The following is a 10606-nucleotide window of genomic DNA, read 5'->3' as shown; positions in this document are numbered from 1 at the left end:
CATGTAGGGATTGACAACCCCTTATTGCGTTGGTTGCGAGGATTTATTTGTTTTGTGTAGGTGCGAGGGACTCGCGCGTAGCCTCCTACTGGATTGATACCTTGGTTCTCAAAAACTGAGGGAAATACTTACGCTACTTTGCTGCATCACCCTTTCCTCTTCAAGGGAAAACCAATGCAGTGCTCAAGAGGTAGCAATAACAAATCATACATAAAAGAATTCAGAGAAGATTCAAATATTGTTCATAGATAAACTTGATCATAAACCAACAATTCATCGGTCTCAACAAACACACCGCAAAAGAAGATTACATCGAATAGATCTCCACAAGAGAGGGGGAGAACATTGTATTGAGATCCAAAAAGAGAGAAGAAGCCATCTAGCTAATAACTATGGACCCGAAGGTCTGAGTTAAACTACTCACACATCATCAGAGAGGCCATGGTGTTGATGTAGAAGCCCTCCGTGATCGATGCCCCCTCCGGCGGAGCTCCGGAAAAGGCCCCAAGATGGGATCTCACGGGTACAGAAGGTTGCGGCGGTGGAATTAGGTTTTTTGCTCCGTATCTGGTAGTTTGGGGGTACGTAGGTATATATAGGAGGAAGAAGTACGTCGGTGGAGCAACATGGGGCCCACGAGGGTGGAGGGCGCGCCCAGGGGGTAGGCGCGCCCCCTACCTCGTGCCTTCCTGGTTGATGTCTTGATGTAGGGTCCAAGTCCTCTGGATCACATTCGTTCCAAAAATCACGTTCCCGAAGGTTTCATTCCGTTTGGACTCCATTTGATATTCTTTTTCTGCGAAACTCTGAAATAGGCAAAAAACAACAATTCTGGGCTGGGCCTCCGGTTAATAGGTTAGTCCCAAAAATAATATAAAAGTGGATAATAAAGCCCAATAATGTCCAAAACAGAATATAATATAGCATGGAGCAATCAAAAATTATAGATACGTTGGAGACGTATCAAGCATCCCCGTGGATATCGTATTTATATGCTGCAAGAAAACAAAGACACAACAACACACACATGAATATTGGCCCCAGTGTCAACCCACCAATCGGTGGACTAACAAATTGAAAGTACGGTAAACAGATTACCATACCCAGATGCCCCATCATTGTTGCTTAGAATGACATTGACGGATTTGGAGTCCTGTCCTCGCTTCCTGTACTTGTTTGGGCACTTTTTGCCCAGTGCACTCCACGTGTTGTAGAGTTTCCTATGCTCTCTGCAGACTAGTCATGTCACCAGCATCTACTAATACTCTGTAAAGCTTCTCGATCATTCCTTGTGTAATGTAGCGCAAACAGTGACTGCTTCTTTCTGCAAAGTGGTAAGACCAACTGGACCTACTAATGCAGCAGTTTGCCTTAGACACATTGGCTCCTTTTGTGCAGTTCAACTAAAATCAAAGTCGGAATAAAATCGAGCTTTAATTTTGATATCCCTGTAAGCCACAAAAGGTATAAGGGAAACAATTACTGGGAAATAACGGTTGATGACTTGTACTCCCAGAAGAAAAACATCTACTGATCTACCTTATCTTAATGGGAAACAAAGCAGGAGAGTAGCAATTCTCAATCAGTGTGATTCATTCATATTAACTGAGACATTATCTTAACAATGCCTTGTTTCAACATGTATAAAGAACGACAAAGCAAAAAAGTATCATTCCTAAAACAATGCGACTGATTCATTTTAACAGAGACATTATCTTAACAATACCTTGGTTAAACATGTAGAAAGAACTACAAAGCATGATAGTACCATTTGTAAAACACTATAACTGATATATAATAACAGAGACATTATTTGAACAATACATTTCTTAAACCTGTACTCCGGCCGATCCCTAAAAGAAATGGTACTCCCGCCGATCGCTAACAAGTGTTGCAGTTTTGAACTAAGATTCAGTAGTTAATTCTGAGGAAAGTCGGTACTGACCTTTCAAGACCAAGATTTGAAACAACTCGTGAGGAAGACCTTAGAGAGATCTCAACACATATATGGAAATTCGGTCTAATTTTGTGCAGTTCCACCAAAATTAAGCGAAGCAAAATGTCGCAGTAGCAACAAGTTGAATAGATATCCCTGTTTTAACAGAGGCAAAAAAGGAATCAATTACTGGCCAATAAAGGAGGATGAAACATGCGGCCACAAAAATGGTAATCCCGCCAATCCCTAACAAGTGTTCAAGTTTTGAAATAAGATTCAGTAGTTAATTCTGAGAGTGGCATTGCTTAATTTTACCAGCGGCATTAGATTAACAAAAAGCATAAATAGTTCCAGGGGAAAGTGGGCGCAATAACAACATGTGCTTCCATCTACTTATAAAGGGGGTGATGCAGAGTTTGTTGTAACAAAGCAACAAGCATAATGTCTGTGTTGGTCCCATTTTTGTCCACTACTTAATGGGCAAAGACAGCAATACAATAGCTTCAATACAACATTTATTGAAAACAGTACCAATACAAGTAGCACAACATCTCAAAACACACTGCACGATCATGTGGATGAAGGCAAGTACCAACCTGTCATGACGCACACAAGATCACGTACGAATCTGCCAACACGAATAGGAAATCCAATCTCGTTTTGTGCAGTTACTCTGAAATCAAGTAAAGTCGCCGGTGTGACATTTAAGTTTGCTATAGCAACAAGTTGAATAGATATCCCTGATTTAACAGAGGAAAAAAGGAAACAATTACTGCCAATAAAGGAGGATGAAACATGCGGCCACAAAAAGAAGCATCTACCTTATCTTGATGGAAAACAAAGTATAGGACAGTAGCATTTCTAAAACGGTTGCATTGATTCATATTAACAGAGAAATTCTCTTAAAATAGTTCAGTAGTTAATTCTGAGAGTGGCATTGCTTAAAATACAATAGCTTCAATTCAACATTTATTTAAAACAGTACCAATACAAGTAGCACAACATCTCAAAACACACTGCACGATCATGTGGATGGGACATGGGACATGCCAGCACCATGTGCGTCCACACGTATAAATGGGTGATGCAGAGTATGTAGCCAAGTAGCATATCTGCGTTGGTCCCATATTTGTTCTCTTTGAAACTTTTTCGGATGTGAGGGCAGCAAATCTAGTCCTGCACGAACTACCCAACCCCCCGAGTTTCTTTCCCTTTTCAACAAAGAGTTCGGTTCCTTACAGATGTGTGTACTGGGTTAAACCCCTTTTCCCTTTTCGACCAACAAAGCGGCTGGATAGCTAGTCTATACTACTTTCCCTCCCTCCTTTCCTCATTGAACCACGTCCTAGATTCATGCTCCACCCCACCGCACCCTTCTTTCCTCTTTGAACCAAGACCTAGATTCGACTACAGAATCGAAAAAGATCAGCATGCAGCTAGACCAATGACGGTTTCAAAGAAACTTATACCTTAGGGTCGTCGGGATGTGGCAAGGCGTGCGGCGGGAGGTCGGATCTACCCACACTACGTATGGCAGCGAGGAAGAAGGGGTCGGTGGCCCTCCCGCACAGGCGCTGGGTGAAAGAGAAAAGCGCAGCCGACAGCGGATTGCCTCCCTCGCCGAAGGCGATAGAGTGAACGCTGCACCTCCTCCCCTTCCCGGACGCCTCCTTCGCCAGCTGTGAGGGGGTGAGAAAGACAGAGGCCACAATGCAGTCTTGTTTAGATCTGGTGAAGAGGGTGAGAGACAGTGAATATAGCAAACCCTAGCAAAGGAACACTGAGCCTCCAGCGTGTATATATATGTAGTGCGGCGAGAGTGTGGAGAGTGCAAACCCTAGCGAACAAGCGCTGAGGCTCCAGCTTATATATATACTGTAGTACGGACTGAGCTTCGGTGCCTTAACTGCACCTGCTTTTGGTTGTATGACAGGTGGGCCAGCCACATTTTGGGCCCACCTGTCATAAACCCAAAGGCAGGTGCACTAAAGTCAATGAAGTTGCGTCCATATAGTACTCGTGTATACGACTAATATATAGTGGAGTGGTTTCCTATTCTCTTCATAACAATCGTTTTAAATTGTGTAAGTACGAAACGAAACTCTTTATTTAACGTACCAGTGAAGAAAACTACTACTCCCTCTGTTCCTAAATATTTTCCTTTCTAGAGATTTCAACAAATGACTACATACAGAGCAAAATGAGTGAATCTACACTATAAAAAATGTCTATATACATCCGTATGTGGTAGTCCATTGCAAACCACTTGAAAGATAAATATTTAGGAACGGAGGGAGTACTTCCGATGAACTAACGATCCACGTGTCCTGGTCGCACTTCCTGTCCTTCACGTGCGGTAAACTACCCTCCCTTAAGTGAACAACCACACATGCGCCAAATTATCGGAAACGTGTGAGAGTGTGTACAAATAAAGAATTTTAATTTCAATTATCGGAAAGGTTTGAGAGTATGTACAGTTTGCCCTCTGTAATAATTATGTTGTTGTGTTCGGCCTAAACTTGGTCAAACTTTACAAAGTTTGACTTTAGTCAAATCTAATATGCGGAGTAAATAAAAATGGAGGGCTACTACGTCCATCCGGGTTTTTAGTCCACACCATTTTTTTAATCAAAGTTAATAGCTGGACAAATAAAATTACAGGGGAGCTGGAGACATAGTTGTGAGAAGGCTTAGAAATCAATACAAAACTTATGCTCTTAGTACCAACATCGATCCTTCTTCGAGGAAACATTTGGTTCATAGCCAATTGTGTGATAAAATTGCACCAACGTGAAAGACGACCGCGTCTCCAACACAACCAAGGTGGACTGACGAAGGATATCATCTTTGTGGGTAACAAGCAAAGAGCACTGATGGAAGACAGCTTGTTTTTCATTGAAAATCGATCAGCTTCACCAGCCGACGCAACCATGAGGCGCAACCATGAGCATCGATAGGTCATCGTGGTGATGCATCATCCATTTGGCATCAAGTTTGGGTGATGCACCTATGAAGTTCGACAAAACCTCACTGTGGTCTGTTTCTTCTCAGTAGTCAAGCTCGAGGAAGGAAGAACCACGTGGCAGAGGACAGTGAGGCGGAACAACAATGCCCATCCAATTTTGTGCAGTTCCACTAAAATTGAGGAAGACATGCCCGGGTATGGAGATACGCATCGCTGTGTCCAAAATATAAAAAAGGCATATAGTGTTGTTACTTTGTTTTACAAGATTAACAACGACATCTCAATTGTCAATAAGAATTATGAAAAGTACACCAACAAATAGAAGCATCATGATTATCTTGATGGGAACTAAACCAGGATACCCGAGAAAAAAGCATTTCTTCATTTAACCAGTGATAGTATTAGATTAGCAGCAGCAATAGGAGCATATGGACAATGACTGCACTACGACCATGTACTTTTTGTCGAAACAACATGTATACCTCCACGGAGGCATAAATCAGGACAACTTTTCGAGTGACATTTCCTCTAAATAGTAGGTGATGTTGGACCAGCCGACGAACCCTGCTACTATACATGGGGAGCTGGGGAGTAGTCGCATAGAAGAAAACCCGCATGCAACGACCTGGGGAGCTGGACCAGTACAAGAAGTTATACCTCAGGTGGGCGAGATGTCGCTTAGGCGGGCGGGCAGGATCTGCCCACACGATGGCAGCGAACAAGGGCGCGGAGGACCTTCGTCTGCGCCAGCGCCGGCTCCGAGAGGACGGTGCGCATCGGCTTCCTCCATCGCCGACGGCGACAACGTCAACACTGCACCTCCTCACCTCCCGCAGCGGACGGGATTCGGCCGGATCTGTGACCACCGGTGAGGAGAGAGATAGTGTGGACACTGTCATCTTGTTTTGATATGGAGAGGGTGAGAGAGCGAGACGCGAGAAACTCTATCAAACAAGAGGCTATAATGGAGTAAAACAATCTCTCCATAGCAGTGGTTTTAAATAGAATACGCGCGTTCCCGGAAAAAAGAAACGAAAACTGGCGGACAATTTTTTAACGTACCAAGAAAGAAAACTCGATCAAAAACACGCCCCCGCTTCCAGGTCGCGAGAGTCATCGCGCACACACACATACACATAGACATGCATATCCATGTTTACGTAAAATTACATTTCCATCTCCATCTCCAATCATATTTGTCCAACTGGCACATTATTTACGTTGTTAATTATATACACGGCAATATTAACGTACAACATCTCTTGTTTGCGGGCGTCCGGACCGCTGCCACGGCCGCTCCTGACCAACCCGAACCCTCTTCATCACCCGCACGTGCTTCCTGCCCGAAACGGTCAGTGTCGCATTCATGCCCGGCCAGAGCAGACGCGACCTCTCACTGGCGCCGGCATTGAAGCGGCGCGCCGGCCGAGAGAGCATCGCCCGCGCCGCTTCCTGGTGCACGCGACTGCTCCGCGTTCAAAGGTCGCAATAGCCGGCCACAACATGCATGTAAAAAGTTCTTGGGAGTCCGTGCTACAGCTAGCTGTCCTCCCCCAACTCGTCAATCTCTTCCAGTAGTACTAGTACTCCATGGCGCGATCCATCGACAAGCAGGCGGGAAAGTTATCGTATACTCGGTTTGCGGTGAGTGGCATGCCGAGCGACCGTGTGGGGTCGAGCCGTGGAGGAGGGTGAGACACGAACGCGACAGACGTGATTTAAACGTTGGTTTTGCTCGATGGCGCGATCCAATGAAACGAAACGTTGGTTTCTCTCCGTTTCCATTTTTCTCCGGAAAAACAGAAACTTTCCACTCCATTTTCATTCCTACTCCAAGGTTGCCCCGTTACAACATTCCATCAAATACAAAGGAAAACTAACACGCATGCTGATGCATCTCAATGATTCACAGATCATAGCCAATATTTACTTCACAACTAAGACAAAAGTTGTGAGAGCGTGTACGAAAGAAAAACTACTGATGGGGTCACTACGACTTAAACCCTAAACCCTAAACAGGATTTAATTTCCTGGCCAGGTAGAACCTGTCAAAGGAAAGACGGCTGGCACCCTCGGATCATACAATGCTTTTGTGCAATTCCACTAAAATCGAGCTGAGCATCCCTGATGGCAAAGATATTGAAGAAGTGTGATTAGAATAATAGTACTGGCACTAGTTCATGAGACATAAACTCATCACAAGTAGAAGCCGGTAGAAGTAGAGAAAGATCGACATGGAGATGGAGCTATGTGGGGAGCTGCGGCAGTGGAGCAAGCCGGCTCCAAAAGGAAGATGGACTACCTGGGACGTCGGGCTATAGCTAGAAGGGCGGTTGGGACGCGGCATTGGCCCATACCATGGTGACCCCCGATTGGGATGCACCGACTGTGGATTTTCTCCCTCACCGATGTCGACCGCGTCTACGCAGAACATTGTTCCCTTCCCCCAGCTGCGGGAGCAGGCCGGATATGTGACCAGCGGTGTGGCCACCGTCGTTCTATGCTTGTGAAGAGAGCAACCCAAGCAAGCAGGCTTGTAGCTTAGGCTCCTGCTAGTGTATATATAGTGGTTTTCTTTTTCTCTCCATATCAACCATTTTATATTGCGTATGTGTCATTGAAGAGTGAAATGATGGTTGCTTCTTCCGACTAACTTACTGTGTGACTTGACTGCTCCTTTAATGGCCCCTACACGTACTCCCCCTACGTGTATGCAATAGTCACACGTACACATGGATGCAAAAACGCGCGCGACGCCCTAATGCATGCATGTCCGAGCACACGACGGAACACACACGGTCATGCTCAAGTGCTCAACCTACACGTGCATGCACACACATACTCAGCCAGGGTGAGCTAGTGACCGTATAAACACCGGAAAATGTATATATTGAGCGCAATGAGCATATTATGAAGTCCACTGACCGTATTTTTTACAAATATACAGTGACAGAGAGTGTATTTATCTCGTTTGAAATTAAGCCATATTAACCGGAGAGGAGGCAGTATGGACTAGCATTACTTTGTTGTGTCCCGTCAACTTGCCGAACAAGGAGAAGCTTGCAGGATGGGGAAGCTTGCGCGCAGTGGCTCGCAGGACAAGGAGAAACTTTTGACTAATGCAAGCTGTACTTCGCTCAGGCGGTGGACGTGCAACAGTTAATTCAGTGTCAGATTGCCAGAAGCATACACTATACTAGTAGTACTATTATTGTTGCACTTCCCGAAGAGGCGAACAGCCAAGCGCAAAGTTTACTAGTACTAGTACTACTACTATAGTCTATAGAGGTATGTACTACTATACTAGTACTAGGAACCGGATGGAGGAGCGTCTGCACCCTTATTATATTTTTAAAATGTGATAAAGCAATCTTCAACACATTTGGTTCTCTTTGAGGGTTCTCGCATGTGATAATGGAAGTTGATTGCATGGAACACTCGCCACAATTCTCGCTTAATTCTGGCTCATATCCTGTTACAAATAGGAGCGCTCGGTAATATTTCCTCTTTTTTTGTTATTCAGCATGTAAACAGGTCAGCAAACCTTGTGGCGCATCTTTGTGCGAACCGTGCTTGCTGCACTTTGAATGTGGCCGAGAGCTGGCTTGATGAAACACCTTGCTTCCTACTTCTTTTTTTGCAGGGTACCTCACTTCCTAGTGACCAGTGTCTTGGTTGATCGTCCTAAGAATGCTTATATATGAATAAAGCTCTCTCATTTACCCGCAAAAAAGATTAAGCCATATTAACTGGAAAGGTGGGAGTATGGACTAGCACTACTTGTTGGTGTGTCCCGTCAACTCGCAGAACGAGGAGAAGCTTGCAGGACAAGGTGAAGCTCGCTTACGCCTTTTGACTAATGCAACGTACCCTCGCCCAGGCGGTGGACATACATCAGTTCATTCGGTGTCAGATTGCTAGAGGCATACACTGTAGTACCGAACATGCGGAGTACCATCATTGTTCGACTTCACGAAGAGGCGAAGAGCCAAGCGTAAGGTTTAGTAGTACGAGTAGTATTACTACTAGAACCGCATGGTGGAGCCTCTATACTCTTATTTTTTTAATCTCTGATAAAGTACACATTTATTCCGGAGAAGGGCGGAAAATGGCAGCCCAACATGTAATGATGATATCGATCAACCATGCTCGAATATATCTTGGCCTCCGTGCGAGCCCGTCTGTGTGTTCTCGCTCCTCGTCTCTCTCAAGGAACGACGGGTTGGCCATTTTACCGTCAATTGAGATCGGTTTGCTCACACTCCGGTCCCACATGTCAGTGATATGCCAAGAGGAGGTGCGTTGACCGACTGGCCATCCGCGTACTTGGTTTTGCACCTTCATACTAATCCTCCCTCCGTCACAGTTTACAGGGCGCGCTTCATTATGTTGCATTTCTCTCAATGCATTTCCACCACCAGAGAGACTTTAGACGCGTTTGGTTTAATGCTCAATTAATTAGGGTGTGGTAACCGCAATTTTCTCTTGATGTAGTACTACGGAGTGGAGTAAGTGCATGCATGTGTGTACCCGGGGTGGAAGCACTGCATGCATGTGTGTACGCATTATTTCCTCTAGTAATAGACGCCGTGTTATAACTACCAATGCTATTTTTCAGGCCGATCGCTAGTTGCCTTGGTCCCAGAGATTTTCTCTTTTTCTGAAGCGCGCTCTATAAACAGTGACGGATGGAGTAGTATGAGCGGATTCAAAGAAGAGTGTATTGATGGTTGCTTCTTCCGAGCAACTTACAGTGGGAAAGGTGGGGCTTATGATGTGATTGCTGATTACTCACTATTAATGCGGCACAACGATCGGTCTGAGTCTCCCATGCGGCTGTGCACTACCCCCTCGGTTCTTAAATATACTCCGGAGTATTTGTCTTTCTTGAGATTTCAATGAGTGACTACTCAAATATTTGTCTTTTTAGAGATTCAAATGGACTACTACATACAGATGTATATAGACATATTTTAGAGTGTAGATTCACTCATTTTGCTCCGTATGTAATCACTTGTTGAAATCTCTAGAAAGACAAATATTTAGGAACGGAGGGAGTACACATATGAAGCAAAATGAGTGAATCTACACTGTAAAATATGCCCATTTGAAATTTGTAAAAAGATAAATATTTAGGAACGAAGGAGTATAATTTTGTGCATGGCACATGGACCCGGGTGCCGAAGAGGCTTCTGGCAATGCTATCAAGCTTCCAGCATTTGTTTACATAATTGACGTACTATACAAATAATTTTCCAGCGACATGAAATTGTACAATGGTGTGAGCTTTCAGCTTCTGTTTCGTGTGTCTTGCCATCGATGCTCTTTTGCAAACAATAAAAAACTAACTTCCTTGCTAATCAGAGCTAATATTTACATCACAATTGAAGACAAAGTTGTGAGAAGGTGTTAAATTAAAATTGATCCATGATTTCATTGGTAGCAACGTCCCCCCAGCTCTGTCTAAATCAACAAGGCATGTTGGGAAAAAAAGTAGTTGTCTGGAGCATGCAACATTCCTATCATTTTGTGCAGTTCCACTAAAATAGAGCTGAGCGTCCCTGTTCCAAAGATATTAAGTGTGATTACGATAATAGAGGACTGCTGATGAAACAATAAACACACAAATAGAAGCCGGTCACCTTTGCAGTCTCTCTTAAGACTAACCAGTTGGAGAAGATTAGGCTCGGAGTTGGATGAGGAGG

The sequence above is a fragment of the Aegilops tauschii genome, chromosome 7 (genome assembly GCF_002575655.3).
Source record: "Aegilops tauschii subsp. strangulata cultivar AL8/78 chromosome 7, Aet v6.0, whole genome shotgun sequence".
Lineage (NCBI taxonomy): Eukaryota > Viridiplantae > Streptophyta > Magnoliopsida > Poales > Poaceae > Aegilops > Aegilops tauschii.
Note: the sequence above shows the minus strand (reverse complement) of the source record.